This window comes from Drosophila navojoa, chromosome 4 (assembly GCF_054131105.1).
Source record: "Drosophila navojoa isolate 15081-1374.11 chromosome 4, UAZ_NAV_1.0, whole genome shotgun sequence".
Classification (NCBI taxonomy): Eukaryota; Metazoa; Arthropoda; class Insecta; order Diptera; family Drosophilidae; genus Drosophila; species Drosophila navojoa.
This window is the reverse complement of record NC_142892.1, coordinates 12,258,938-12,272,435: the sequence shown is the minus strand read 5'-3', so window position 1 is coordinate 12,272,435 and position 13,498 is coordinate 12,258,938. Positions and strand designations below refer to the sequence as shown.

The following is a 13,498-nucleotide window of genomic DNA, read 5'->3' as shown; positions in this document are numbered from 1 at the left end:
CAAATTGATTTGTTATCAGATGAAAATTGCTGTTGTTAAATTGATTATAAAATCATTTTCGTTTTTGTCATTTCAGAGTTCGTTCATGTATTTATGAGGTATGTAAAAAGTCAATTAAATATGTAAAGAGTCGAGCTGAAAGCAGCTTATGGCTTGACCAAAAAATAACAACAACAACAACAACAACAGAAAGCAAAAAACAAGACAGTTATAATAGTAATAAAAATGCAGATAAAATCATAAATGAATCTTTTATGACAAGTGCGTGGGCTGGGCTGCTGGTCGACCAAATGATGTGAGGTATGTGTGTGTGCGTGTGTGTGTGAGTTCGAAAAGCCATCAACATCAACATCATCATCCAGCAACAACATGTCAAACGGCAGCCGCCAACTTGTAGACGAAGAAGAAAACAAGGTAATGATACAAAATTAAATACGCAGCTCCAGCATCAGCGCAAAAGAAGGGCCGAGCCCCAACATGAAGTAGTTAAGGCCATACAGAAAAGGCCGGCCAAAACGGCAGCTCGATGTCTTATTAGAGACATCGAGTGAGAGAAAAGCCCAGGCGGGGGCCATGATTGACAACTATGTTGAAATATCAAATTAAAACTTCATATAAATAGTTGAAAAATAAAAGCTAAGCGGCTTTATAATAAGGTAATTGCCATGGCTATTAGGCCTGGGCGTGGCAGCGGTGGCAGCAGATCTGTTGGCTCTGATTGAAGGTCAATGACAACACGTAATTGATTATTAACCCTCAATGGTGGCTGTAAGAGAAATCTCAGCACTAATGAAAGATTGAAAAAAGAAAAAAAAAAAAAACAGAAACATGTTTTAATTTCATGCTAAGATATCGTATTAGTAGCGGCATTTTAATTGCCACTATCTATATGTATATACATATCTGTTAAAGCCAGCCTTGGCAGCACTGAGCCACCGAACCACAGCTCGTGAACTACAAGAAGCAGATACATAAAAAAACAACAACAACAAAACCATAAAACTGCAATATCTTTGGCCGCTCATACGATACGTATATTGTTATTGGGAGGTGCCACATAAGTAACACAGCCACACAGCGTTGCTGCAGGCCCCAAACAATGTTCACACCACAGCAATATAATATAATGTTGTTTTTTTTTTGCTTTGCTTTTCCATGTAGAAAACCAATCAATGCAATGCAATTTCCATTAGGCTTGCCAAGGCGCGTCTCCTCTCTCTCTCTCTATATATGTATATATACATATGTTTGCTCCAGCAAATTACGTTCATTGGAAAGTGTAGGAGGCTTCGTTAGAGGAAACCCAATAACTGTTTGGCAAACGTTGATAATCAAATGTTGTTAAACTGGCTGCCAGAGCCCATATAATAAATACTCTGCACACAAATCATAAGCCAGTCCAAAGAGAACTATTCAATATTGAGATTGTAATGAAAAACCCAGAAAAATATTGGAAAATAAATCAAAGTTCTCTATTCCACATTCCACTGTGATTGAGTAAGAACAACTATCGACTATCTTGTAAATCATAAATCTTAACACGTGACAAAATGCGTATAATTAATGTTTCAGCGCACAGCATTCAATAATTAACTCGAGAATCCCCCAGTTGGCCCGTCAGGCGGCAAAAGTTTCTCAAATTTGGTCACAATCGAAATTAATAGTTATTTTATTCAAATTGTTATTTGTTTTCCTGCTGCTTATTTATGCTTTGTATATTTGTTTAGATCGGATTTATAGGCCCTGAATTTGTTGTTTGTTTTATAGCCAAGTTTCTTGGCTTTTTTTCTGCTGACTTTACATTTAAAGTAGTTGCTGCATATAAAAGATTTTGCTGCTGACTGACTGATTGATTGATTGATGATTAGACACTAAATGCTAGGAAGCTGAAGCTGCTATTCTCTTGAAGTTGATATATGATCTGAGAAGTTGTTTAGTTAGAGCTAAGATTCAAGCTAAAGCGAGCAGAAATCTCAGAGTATCGCATAGCTAAGGCCGCTTAATATCTTTAACATTTTGCTGCTCACAGTGTTAATATTAATTTCGATATATGTATGTAGTTTTATGACTCACAGGAAATCATTTGGCTGTAAATCAATGAACGTAGAAAATCTATTTAAAGTGCGATTTCTGCAGCTGAAACACACGTGTGCATATTCATAAGTCTGGAGGAGTTGCCCAAGTTAGTCTGCTCCTCCTCCCACCTCCCGCCGCCCACCTGCCAGCTGCCTCGCCGCCCTAGCCTGAGAGTGTTTCTCTTTTTGCCTGATAATTACAGCAGTCGACCGCAAGCTGTGCAGAATTTTTAGTTTACGAGCATATAAATGTAATTGGATGCGCAGCAATAGTGGCAGAGGCATGCATATATACACCGGCCGAGTGTGTTTATAAATTTAACAGCGAGCCTCTCTGTCAGCTTTTGCCTGTCATTTGCCGTGCAGTTGCCCAGCAATTTGCAACGCCAGCAACTGGCAACTGGCAACTGGCAACATCTAAGCGGCAGCGGCTGCTGTTGCTGTTGCTGTTGCATTGCGCATGGGCAAAGGCAAAACGTGTCATCATCGATTACGCAGAGCCGAGGCAGGCAGCTTCTAGCTGCGGGCAGCAGCAGCAGCAGTAGCAGTAACAGCAGCAGCAGCGGCAGCATTTGCTTGGACAAACAAGTTGCTGCCGCTGCAGTTGCAATCGCTTTGTGTTATCGCAGCAGCAAGGATGATGACGCCGGCAATGGCAATCCCCCGGGCGCGTAACTCAAAGCGACAACACTTGACACTAATTAATACATACGCACCGTACGCCATGCACCATGCACCATGCACGCTCTACGTTGCACGTTGCACATTGCAGCTGCCACCCACTCGGCATGTCAACGCGCTCGTCGCATTTCAATCAAGTCCATGCCAGCCAGACAGACGGCCAGACAGTCAGTCAGTCAGTCAGTCAGTCACCGTTGAGATTTAGTCGTGATAAAGTTGTTTGAAAGTGTTGCAGCTTGCAGCTTGACGCACACACACACACACGTTCAGTTGAGTGCCTAACTGGCACATTGTGTGCTGCGCCGGGAGGTGGAGGGTGGTGGGGCAGTTGCTACTTCTGTGTGCCATTGTGCCCCTTGCTTGTGATGCTTATCAGTCTGTCGCGTCCGTTAGCTTGGCTTAGTTTCAGCACGCAGTCAGGCGCGCTGATAATATGCATTTACCGTTGCATTTCCTACACATTTCCTCCCAGCCACAACCAGAAGTCGCCACAAATTTGTCGTCATGAAAATTGGAAGGAAAAGTGTAGAAAATTTGTCTAGATTCTGTTTTAAGTTAAGACACGCACTGCCTAGCCATAGGGTTGAATGTTGACTTTGGCTTGGGCCTGCAGCTTAAGATTGAAATGGAAATTAGCTAAGCATTAGCTTTAATATGTAAAGTAGAGTAGAATAGAGCTAAAGCTGTGAGCCAACTTCAAGTTTGATTATGAAAATCAAACATAAATGGAAGCTTAAGCCGGGCTATATGTTTGATTGCTTTGCAGGCAGCTAAGAGCTTGAGGAAAATAAGCTAAAATATATACAACAGTTAAAAAAAATGTAATTTAAAAATTAAAATATAGATTAAAAAATAAAAAAAAAATATATAATTAATAATACAAAAAAATAATAAAAAATAAAATAAATAGTACAGTAAAATAAAAATAAATAAATACACATATATATACAATTAAATAAAATATTACCTAAATATAAATACAAATTTAATTTAAAAATAAACAAAAAATAAATAAAATAATATTCATTAATAATACAATAAAATAATAATAAATAAAATAAATTAATACACAAAAATAAGAATAAATAAAATAAATATATACACATATATGTAAAAAATAAAATCAATTTATAGTTAATGCAAACAAAAACTTCTATAGAAAATAATAATAATAATTAATAAAAAAAAAATGTATGTTACATTTAATATAACATATACAACAATTTTTATCAAATGCTAATTTTTAGCATAAAATCTCGTCCCTTTATAATTAGGCGGATATCAATGAATTGACAGGATATTATGATTGCCAGTCAATTTATTACGCTAAAAATGTAGGCATAAATTATAAATATTATGTAAATTAGACGCGAATCTGTCATATTATGAGCGAATATGCAAATTTTGGTTATTTCAACAATTTCTCTGTCATTAGGCAGCAGGCCGCTCATTAAAAGTCAATTAAAAGTGCGCATAGAGGTTGAATGCGAGAGCAGTAGATACATAAATATGTATATATGGTATATGTCTGTATGTATATATGCACGCTCATGCATATATTTGTTACATGTGAGTGGTCAATCAGTCAATATATTCATATCCATATTCATATCCATATCCATATCAAAGCAAGCGAATTGTGAACGATGATCGATGAAGTCTTGTCTTGATCTTTGACGTCGACGTTGCCGAAATGCGATATCGAAATCGAAAATGAAAACTGAAAACTGAAAATGAAAACGTAATCGGAAATGGAAATCGGTAACGAACCAACGTTTTCCATTCTGTTTTGATAACAATGGCAGCTGTGCGGCAGTTGCAAATGGCATTAATTTGGGGCTCTTTAAAGACAACTTTGACACCGAATGTTGAATAAACGCTTAATTAACACTCAATGGCGCGGCTAATGCCAACGGTGCCGGCGGGGCGGTGCGGGGCGAGGCGTGGTAAATTGCGGCAATTGAAGGCGCGACGAATGCAACTCAAGAGAGACCACCAGACAACGGCGAGTATCGAAATCGGCAGAGAAAAATTAAAGTTTTTTCAAAGTAAACAACGCAAATTGACATTTTGGCTCTCGACAAGGCAGACAGACAAGGCAAAAATGTTTGTGCAACGTGGGGCAAGCCCAGCAGGTCGCCAATCGAAAATGACAGTTGCAGTTATTTTTTTTTTTATTTTTATTCCTATTCGTATTTCGATTTCGATTTTTCTTATTTTTAGTTTTTTGGCAATCTCAAAAAATCTCAGACAAAGTCACTAAATGACTAACTTTGTTCGACGCTTTGCTGTAGCGGTGTTCGACAAGCGGCATTGACTGTTGAATGTTGCATGTTGCATGTTGACTATTGACTGTGTTGGACGCTTGGCCAATTGGCCAAGGCGGAAAGTGAAAAGCTGCCAGATGAAAACCGTTCGCGCAACACCTGAGGGCAAGGAGCTGCAGTTGCGTCATGCTGCAAGCAATGCAGTCGCAGCAACTCTGCTCTGTATGTATGTGTGTGTGTGTGTGTGTGTGTGTACGGGTGCACGAGCAATCGATGATCGCGTTGAAATCTGCTCGCATGTAACGTTTAAATTTGTTAAAATCAGCGTTGGAAAGTCTTCAGCTGTGGCAGGATTGAGGCGAGATTGCGATGAGGTCGGGTCGGGTCGGGGCGGGGCGGGGCAGGGCCGTTGGCAGTGTTGGCAGTGTTGCCTGGTGCATTGCGGCTTTTCATGTCTTTTTGAGCAAACAAGAGTTGCACGATTTTCTTGTAATTTTCCGCAGTTTGGCTTTTAAAGCTTGGCTTCCAGCGACAGCCCCCAATGCCCGCTCGGAGCCAAGTGCGGGCCATATAAATCTACAATGTTTGTTTAATTTCGTGTGTTTTGTTTTTTGTTTTAATTTGTCTGCAAAAAATTGGCCAACAAACAAGAAAAACAAAACGAAATTTGGCTAATTGTGTGGCGATCATTGCTCATTACGGCTCATTATTGTCTACTTGTTGTTGCCTTTGTTGCTGTTGGTTGTTAGCTTGTTGTTGTTGCTGTTGTTGTTGCTGTTGTTGTTGGCGGGGTGGTGCAACCTACAGGTTCTTGTGTTTTCAGTTGTTTCTTTACCCCCGTTTTATTGTCATTGATCTTGTAGCCAGATTAGCATAGATATTGTTTTCTATTTGTGATTAGATGTCTGAGCACGATTTTGTCTTCGGCTAACTCTTTGGAATTGGGATGGAATGGAATGTCTGTTGGGCAAGTTGCCCATACATTTTCGCATGTGGCCAAGCAAAGTTGGTTCTTAAAAGGCCATCAAAACAGGAAAGAAAGCGAAAAAACCCACCAAGTAGCCAATAGCTATAAAGCCTATCCAAAGTATATCAATTGACAAAACAAGCCATCAATTTCGATATGTCAATCGATTTGGCTGCCCGCTGATGAAACGAGTTCTAGCCTAGTCAAAGCGAATTCTAAAATGCGTGGGCTATTAAATAGCTGTTAGCCATATTTATTGCGCAAACGCATGGAATCTGCCAACACCTTAATTCCTAATATACCCAGCAGGTTGGGTAGGTGGAGGGTATGATATTTGATATGGTTGACTGTTGTAGGGTCTACCTATAGGACAATGATTTATGGAATATAGCCTATTTAGCAAACTTGTATTTACATTAGAATTAATATTAGATTATGTATTCCTTAAGTCTTTACTATGTCTGCAATCTGTATGATCAAGCTATGATATCTAAAGATGTATAAAAATAAAGGTTTAAAGATAAGTTATTATGTGGAAAACATGTTCTGCTACAACTTGTCTTCATAAACATCGTGACTTATGGAATAGACCTCTTCAATCCTTATCGATGATCAAACGTTCATTAAAAACAAAGAAGCGATGTTGAAGTTTATTAATTCTACTACTATTATTCCCTACTGCTATTACCTACTAATATTATATTTAACTATTCCCTATTACTATTCTTTACAACTAACTAACTATTATTACCTACTACCATTATCTACTACTATTTTTCACTACTATTTTCTACTACTCTTACCTACTAATATTATCTTTTACTATTCCCTATTACTATTCCTTACACTGACTACTCTTACCTACTACCATTACCTACTACTATTTTCTACTATTATTTTCTACTACTTTTATCTGTTACTATTACCTACTTTTATTCCTTACTACTATTTTCTACTACTAATATCTACTCCCATTACCTAGTAATATTTCCTACTATTATTACTTTCTACTATTACCTACTTTTATTCCCTACTACTATTTTCTACTACTATTCCCTACTATTATTTTCTATTTTCTACTTCTACTATTAGCTACTACTATTCCCTACCACTGTTGCCTATTTTTATTATCTACTACTATTTTTTACTATGTACAATTTTCACTATGCCTTCTATATACTCTTGCAGAAACAGGTATTAAAGATCGCTTTAGACTTATTAAGTCTGTCACCTGCTACATTTAGCAGTTTCACCTTGTTTTTCTCAAAGCCATACTTTATTTTGTTTGGAGCCAGCATTAAAATTATTTGATTACTAATCAAAGCCGGTCGTAAAGTCGGTGATTAAATGCCAAATAGAATAATCAATAAAAAATCTGTGCTGCTTAGGCCTATTTATACATAAATTCTTTTTAATGTTTTTATATTGTTTTCTTTTCTTATTTTTTGGCAATTTAAATACATTTTGGCATATATATTACAGATCGTAAAAGTTAAGTCCCAGCGAAACTTGATTTGCAGCCGAACTTAACAAATGTGTGATATTGATCGGAGCAGGCCCAGAGCGACTGAGTGAATGAATGACCAGGGCCCATAAAGATTTCAGCGGTTTTTGGTGCGAGTTTTATGATATTGGGGGTCTGCCATAAAACAGAGCCTACGAACTTGAGCTGAGGTGGAGTTGAATTGGGGATTTGGATTCGGATTTGGAGACTCGGACTTTTATGTGGCGCGTTTCAAATGCACGGCCATTGTTTCTTCGAATGGCTGCCAAGTAAATAAAATCAAATTAAGCAGACAGAGTTGGAAATTTGTTGATTTTGCATATGACAAAGCGCTGGGTAACTTTTTACGACTTTCGCTTTTAATGGGGCCCCCGGCCTCGGGCCACATTGCTGTGCTGTAGGTCGCATTGCCACGAAGCCGGGCCATCGGCGTCGCGTCGCGTCGCTGACTCCTTTTGCGGTCGTGCCGGGCCATTATGAAATATGAAATGCGCAATGTAAAACGAAGCCGCTGCTAGTTACAAATCTATGCGGCACGGACCAATGAAAGCGACGCCAGGCCAGCCAACTCGATGCCAATGGAAAGCGACTGGCAGTGGTGGCGGTGGTGCCACGAAGGCGATACAAATCGAAGCTGGCGATCATCGTCGAACAGCCAGCAGCAGCAGCAGCAGCAGGAGCAGCTCTGATCATGTTGCATTGCGGCTGCTCTGCAGCATTTCAAATCTCAAATATAGCCGGGCAGCAGGTCTGCAGCAGCCCAAGTTGCAAGTTGTGCCTGTGGCACAAAGGCACCACAGAAAGGGCAAGAGTTCAGCGAGCTGTGGCTGTGGCAAACGCTTCGGCATTCGCTGCAGTGAAATTGAAGCATCGGCTACATATAAAGCGCGCTGCCTTGCCGGCCTCAACATGAGACACATAAATATATGTATATATAGAAATGCAAGAGGCACCTTCCAAAATTGAAAGTAATTGTCACCTCTGCGAGTGCAAAAGAAAGTCAATGCCAGCTGTGTAATGAGGTTAACTTGAAAGTGGTGAGGGTAAGCTGATAGAAAGAATTATCAGAGAGAGAGGGAGAGTGAGAGAGGTAGACAGTGTGTGTGTGTGTGTGTGGAAAAAATGTTTAATTTCAGAGTGACTGACGCTACGTACGTACGCTCAGCTCAGCTCAGCTCAGCATGTGTGCACTCACATCTTTGCGTGATCTCACTGACAAAGCGTTGCCATGTCGCTGAGCCGATGAGCATGCCACGACCAATTAACTGAAGTGAAGCCTTGTGCTCTGGCTACAGCCATGCTGCGAATCCAGTTTACCTGCAGCCCGCTCCCCTCTCTCTTTATCTATTTCTCTCCTGCTCTCTCTCTTTAATAAAGACTTAAACAATATCATAGCAGCACCCCCGCAAAGTAGGCACAGTCAGTCAATTCTCTCTGCGCCATGTTGCATGCAACATGGCTGTGCACATTTTGCCCAACGGGATGCAAGCGGCAAGCGTCGTGCATGCAACACTTACAGCAACAAAATTAAACGCAAATCGCAACCAATCACAAAGATTACCCCCCCCACACACACACACACACACGAGTCAAAGGAGGCAGCGCCCCCGCTGAAAACTTGTAAACATGAACTAGGCAAACGTGAGTGAGGGAGCAGGGGGGAGGGCTACGCTTGCATTGGTATTTTAAACACTGGCAGGCGCATAATCAAAACGCTTAAATTATAATAACTTTATTAAGTCTCGACTCTCGGCGAGTGGGCAAAAGTGAATTCGGTGGGAGCAGAGTCAAGCAAACACACAGAGAGACTCATACAGATCCCCCTCCCGCCTAGCGCAGCCTAAACAGGTGTAGTGCAAAGAAAGCAACAACAATTGGCAACAACTCAAATGGCTCCAAACATACAGCCAACTCAGGGCAGAAAGCGTTTTTGTCTGTTGCCCATTTTGTTGTTGTTGTTGTTGTTCGAGTGGTTTTTTGCTATACACAGCATTGTTATTGTTGTAGTTTGCTGTTGCTGCTTATGATTGTTTTTTCATTTTCTCAAGTGATGAGTAGGATATCTGTCTGCTCGTACAGCAATGGGCCAAGCAACAGCAACAGCCGCAGCCGCAGCCAAAGCCACATCCACAGCCACATCCACAGCAACAAGCTATTTGCGACTCACGACTTTTCATGCAATTTGGAATTTAAAATTCTTCACACACTCTTTTCATTATGTGGCTTCATTCCCTGCCACACAACACAACCGCTGGCCCTCCTTCCGCCCCGACTGTCTCACGCTGCTCTCGTGTCCCGCCTGCAGGCCACTGCCTGTAAAAATGGCCCGCCATCGAAGCCAAAAGGCAGCAAAATAAGATGCTACTCTTGTGGCCATCTTGAAGTGGTTGTTGTAATGGGCGAATGTATGTGTCTGTTTGAGTAGGTGAATGTGCGTGTGTGTGTGTGTGTGTGTGTGTGTTGAGGCCAGTATAGTGGAAGACGCCTCAGAATCACGCGCCATTTACGTTTTTATTGGCGCTGGCGCTGCTGGCAAATCACAGTGGGCCAAATATGGGTTTAAATGGATAAAAATACGTAAAAGAATAATATATAATATGGCATAATAAAATAATGGAAATTTATATAATATATATTGTAAAATATGGTATATAATGATGAGGTCTCTTATATCCTAAAAATTCTAATAATATTTCTTATAATAATATAAATAAATATCCCTTAACTAAAAATTCATTTTTTGACTGTACTCTAAATAGTTTTCCCCAAGATCATTGGAGATGGGTTGGACAACCTTATAAGAACACACGCGAGCTGATTAGAGTGCTATGAGTGCTTGTTAAAGTTCTTTTCCTCTATTGTTGCTCTATTGTCTGCCTAGAGTAGCGCGCTTAAATCTCTCTTATGTGACAACGTTGAGTATAAATAAGAACTCTAGTCGATATGCCACATTTGGCAATTGCTTAATGATTATTAGTAAAGGTCTAAGAGAATTTTCTTACAATAATGAAGAGTTTTATTATGAATATGAGAGTTTTAATATATTAAGAGACTCTCTACATATACATGCTCATAGTCCTTTGCCATAATAGCTTTGATTACTTCGGCTCTGCAGAGCTGTTTCATCTCAGCATACCTGCAATGTGAGCTCTTATTTTCGTTCCATTTCCACTGTTTTGGTGCCACTGTGCCGCAAAGCGCGTGGATTTTGTGTTGGTGTCGTTGGCGATGATGAGGCTGACGTTGACGATGACTGGGCTGCCTGCCCTGCTCAGTGGCTAAGCCCGCTTGCTGCGGATGTGTCTGTCTTGGACGGCGATTGCCGCTGCAGCTGTTGTTGTTGCTGTTGCTGTTGCTGTTGTTGTTGCTGTTGCAGCTACCACTTGGTGGTCCAATTCACCGAATTGACTATAATCAGTCTAGTGGCAAGTACTTTTCGAGTGCCCACTCATGCACTTCTGTGCAGCGTGAAGAGTGCGGAGTTGGTGCAACTGTGGCCAGTGCGGCGCTGGCTGGGTCGGCGGCGAGTTGCAAGTGGTTTCGCGCTCTCTCTCACATATGCAAATGCGCGTTGCGCCACACGGTCTAGAAACGTCAGGTACACTCGAAGGCTGGCTCTCAAGAGTGCCGCGATGCACACACACACACACGCACTATTAATTTATTACATACAATGCAACAAATTACACCACTCATTAATATTTAAGCCAAGTTCTGCCGGCCAGCCAGCTGGAGCGTGTGGCAAGGAGTCTGGCTGTTCACTTTTTGGGGCGGTGCATGCCCAGGGACGTCTCCAGTCGGCCAGCGCTCATACCTAATAAATCTGTAATTTGTAATTAATGTGAAAAATTGCCGACCGAGACGCCAAACAAGCCTAAATTGTTATTACGAGCCACGGTGCAGGTTCAGAGCCAGCGAGGTCCACTTCATAAAAAAATACACTGCACACAACATGTGTGCGACACAGTGAGTGTGTGTGTGGCTGTCTGTTTGTCGTTTGGTTTTGTTGTGGGTCAAAGCCATAACTCTTCGACAAGTTCGGCAGTTCGACAAACGCATGAGCCTGCGGCCCAAGTCCGGCTTGGACTGGTCAACAGAAATGTTGGCCCAAAGGCGGCGCGCTTAATGTTCGTGCTGTGTTTCATAAATATAAATTAAGCCACTTGACTAACGCAACAGCGCCAGCGTATTTAAGACTCGTATATCTGAAAAGTTGGTCAACAGATTGCCGAAAAAAAACAAAACGAGAAAAAAAGGCAACAAAATATATCATAACTATGGCCAAAAAGCAGAGCAGATGCAGACGGGCAGATCGCGCCATTGTCTGCTGAAAGCAACTCATGCGGCGTGATTAATATGGAAGATGGCCAAATCAGATCCACAGCCAACGATTTATGAATATAGACGGGAAGCTGGGAGCAGCTGACAGAGCAGCGACCCAAGTGTGTGACAACTTAATCAAGTCAAGCGCAAGAACTCTGAAGTAACTGAAGCAACTAAATAAATATATTGTAATTTATATATTTTTTGGCATCGAAAGTCAACAGAAATTAGAAAAAGTGGCCTCAATTTGTGTTTATAATTAGCTTAAAATGTTGGGCAAAACTTGAAGAACTGATTCTTATATTATAGACATCTAGAATTCGGCAAAAATCGAATTTTTCAATATATTTTCTTATATGAACATTTTCTATACATTTCTTTATTTATAAATATTATATAATTAAACAAAATATATATAAGTACAAGCTTGATTCTTATATTTAAGTATAACATAGTCGCATATATATTAGTCCAGTCTTGTTCGGTTTAGTTAAGTCAAGGCAGTTACCTTTTTACCTGTAATTCCATTCAGCTTACCTGAAAACTCACTTCAGTTCAATTGATAGCAGCCCTACCTAGGCCCATTCAATAAACAAGTTCAGGTGACACAAAAACCAAGCGAATCATTCAAATTAATTGCCTGCAGTTGGCCGACACAAAATTATTATAGCTGAAACACAATTAGCCCATTAAAAGTGCCTTAAATAGGGCACAAAATGTCTGCCTGCGTGATTGATAATATTCGAAAGCGATACGATATATAAAAGAAACAAAATCAAGCTATATATGACTCTATGGCTATTCTTAATAATTGACCGCTATTTGGCTATAAAAAAAAAAAAACAAATGAAAGAAGTCTGCAAATTTCGCACTATTGGCCTTTATATTATTTTTGTAACTGCTATGCGAGGCGGTCGAATTGCTAACCGGTCAGTCACCGAATCAAAACAATTTTGGGATCATGTTGGCCAGGAGAGGTAACGCAGTTGAGTGAGTGATTCAATGATTCAATGGAGCAAAACGTGAGCCCCGAGACGTGAGACAACAACAATAAGCAACGTTTATATGCCTGATGAGCGGGCGCCTTTGAATGCGACCCCAAAGATACGAGTATAACAATATTTTTCGTTCACTTGTGATATTTATTTTTTTCTCAACGAATCAATCACAATGATTATGATAAATGATTTTGGTTTTTCACTATTTTTGTATACTTCTTTTATTTTTTTGGGCCTGCCATTGTTTGCTATCCACTTTTTTTTTCTTTTCCTCTTTGATTTTTCGGTATTTTTGCATTATTACGCCGCGTAATGGCCGATCAGCGAGTCGGTCTGTAATTGCCGGCATATAAATCATAGTGAAAATATATAATTTCTGTTAGATGATCTGTGCGGCTGACCGTAGTTGATTAGCACATTTGTCCAGCTTCATCTCGAGCTTTAACTCAATGGAGTTTCACTTTTATATCAAGTATTTCTCGCAGCGAAAACGAAACACGTAATGCTGACCCAATGAACTCTTCAACAGTACTTGCTATTTTTTCTTTTTTCATTATAGTCAGTTGCTTAGTTAACGGTTTCGATTGTGCGCTATGACAATACAACGTTTATTTAGCGGCTTTAGCGCTTATCGCATTTTTCTAATCTTGTTAAGAAACTTCATTAGTGTCAGACGGCGGACG

The 13,498-nt window shown here is 40.2% G+C and overlaps 1 protein-coding gene across 2 annotated transcripts in view; it reads left to right on the top strand.

Annotated features, from left to right (window-relative positions):
• The window catches only part of LOC108651703 (uncharacterized), a 70,518-nt gene that overhangs the window by 26,100 nt on the left and 30,920 nt on the right, over nt 1-13,498 (top strand). Inside the window, exon 2 of one of the 2 annotated variants that reach the window (XM_018101562.3) lies at nt 77-98. The exons of the other annotated variant lie outside the window; for it this stretch is intronic. The gene's annotated coding sequence lies outside the window, so the exon portion shown is untranslated. The remainder of the gene's footprint in view (nt 1-76; nt 99-13,498) is intronic. 2 annotated transcript variants of the gene reach the window in all.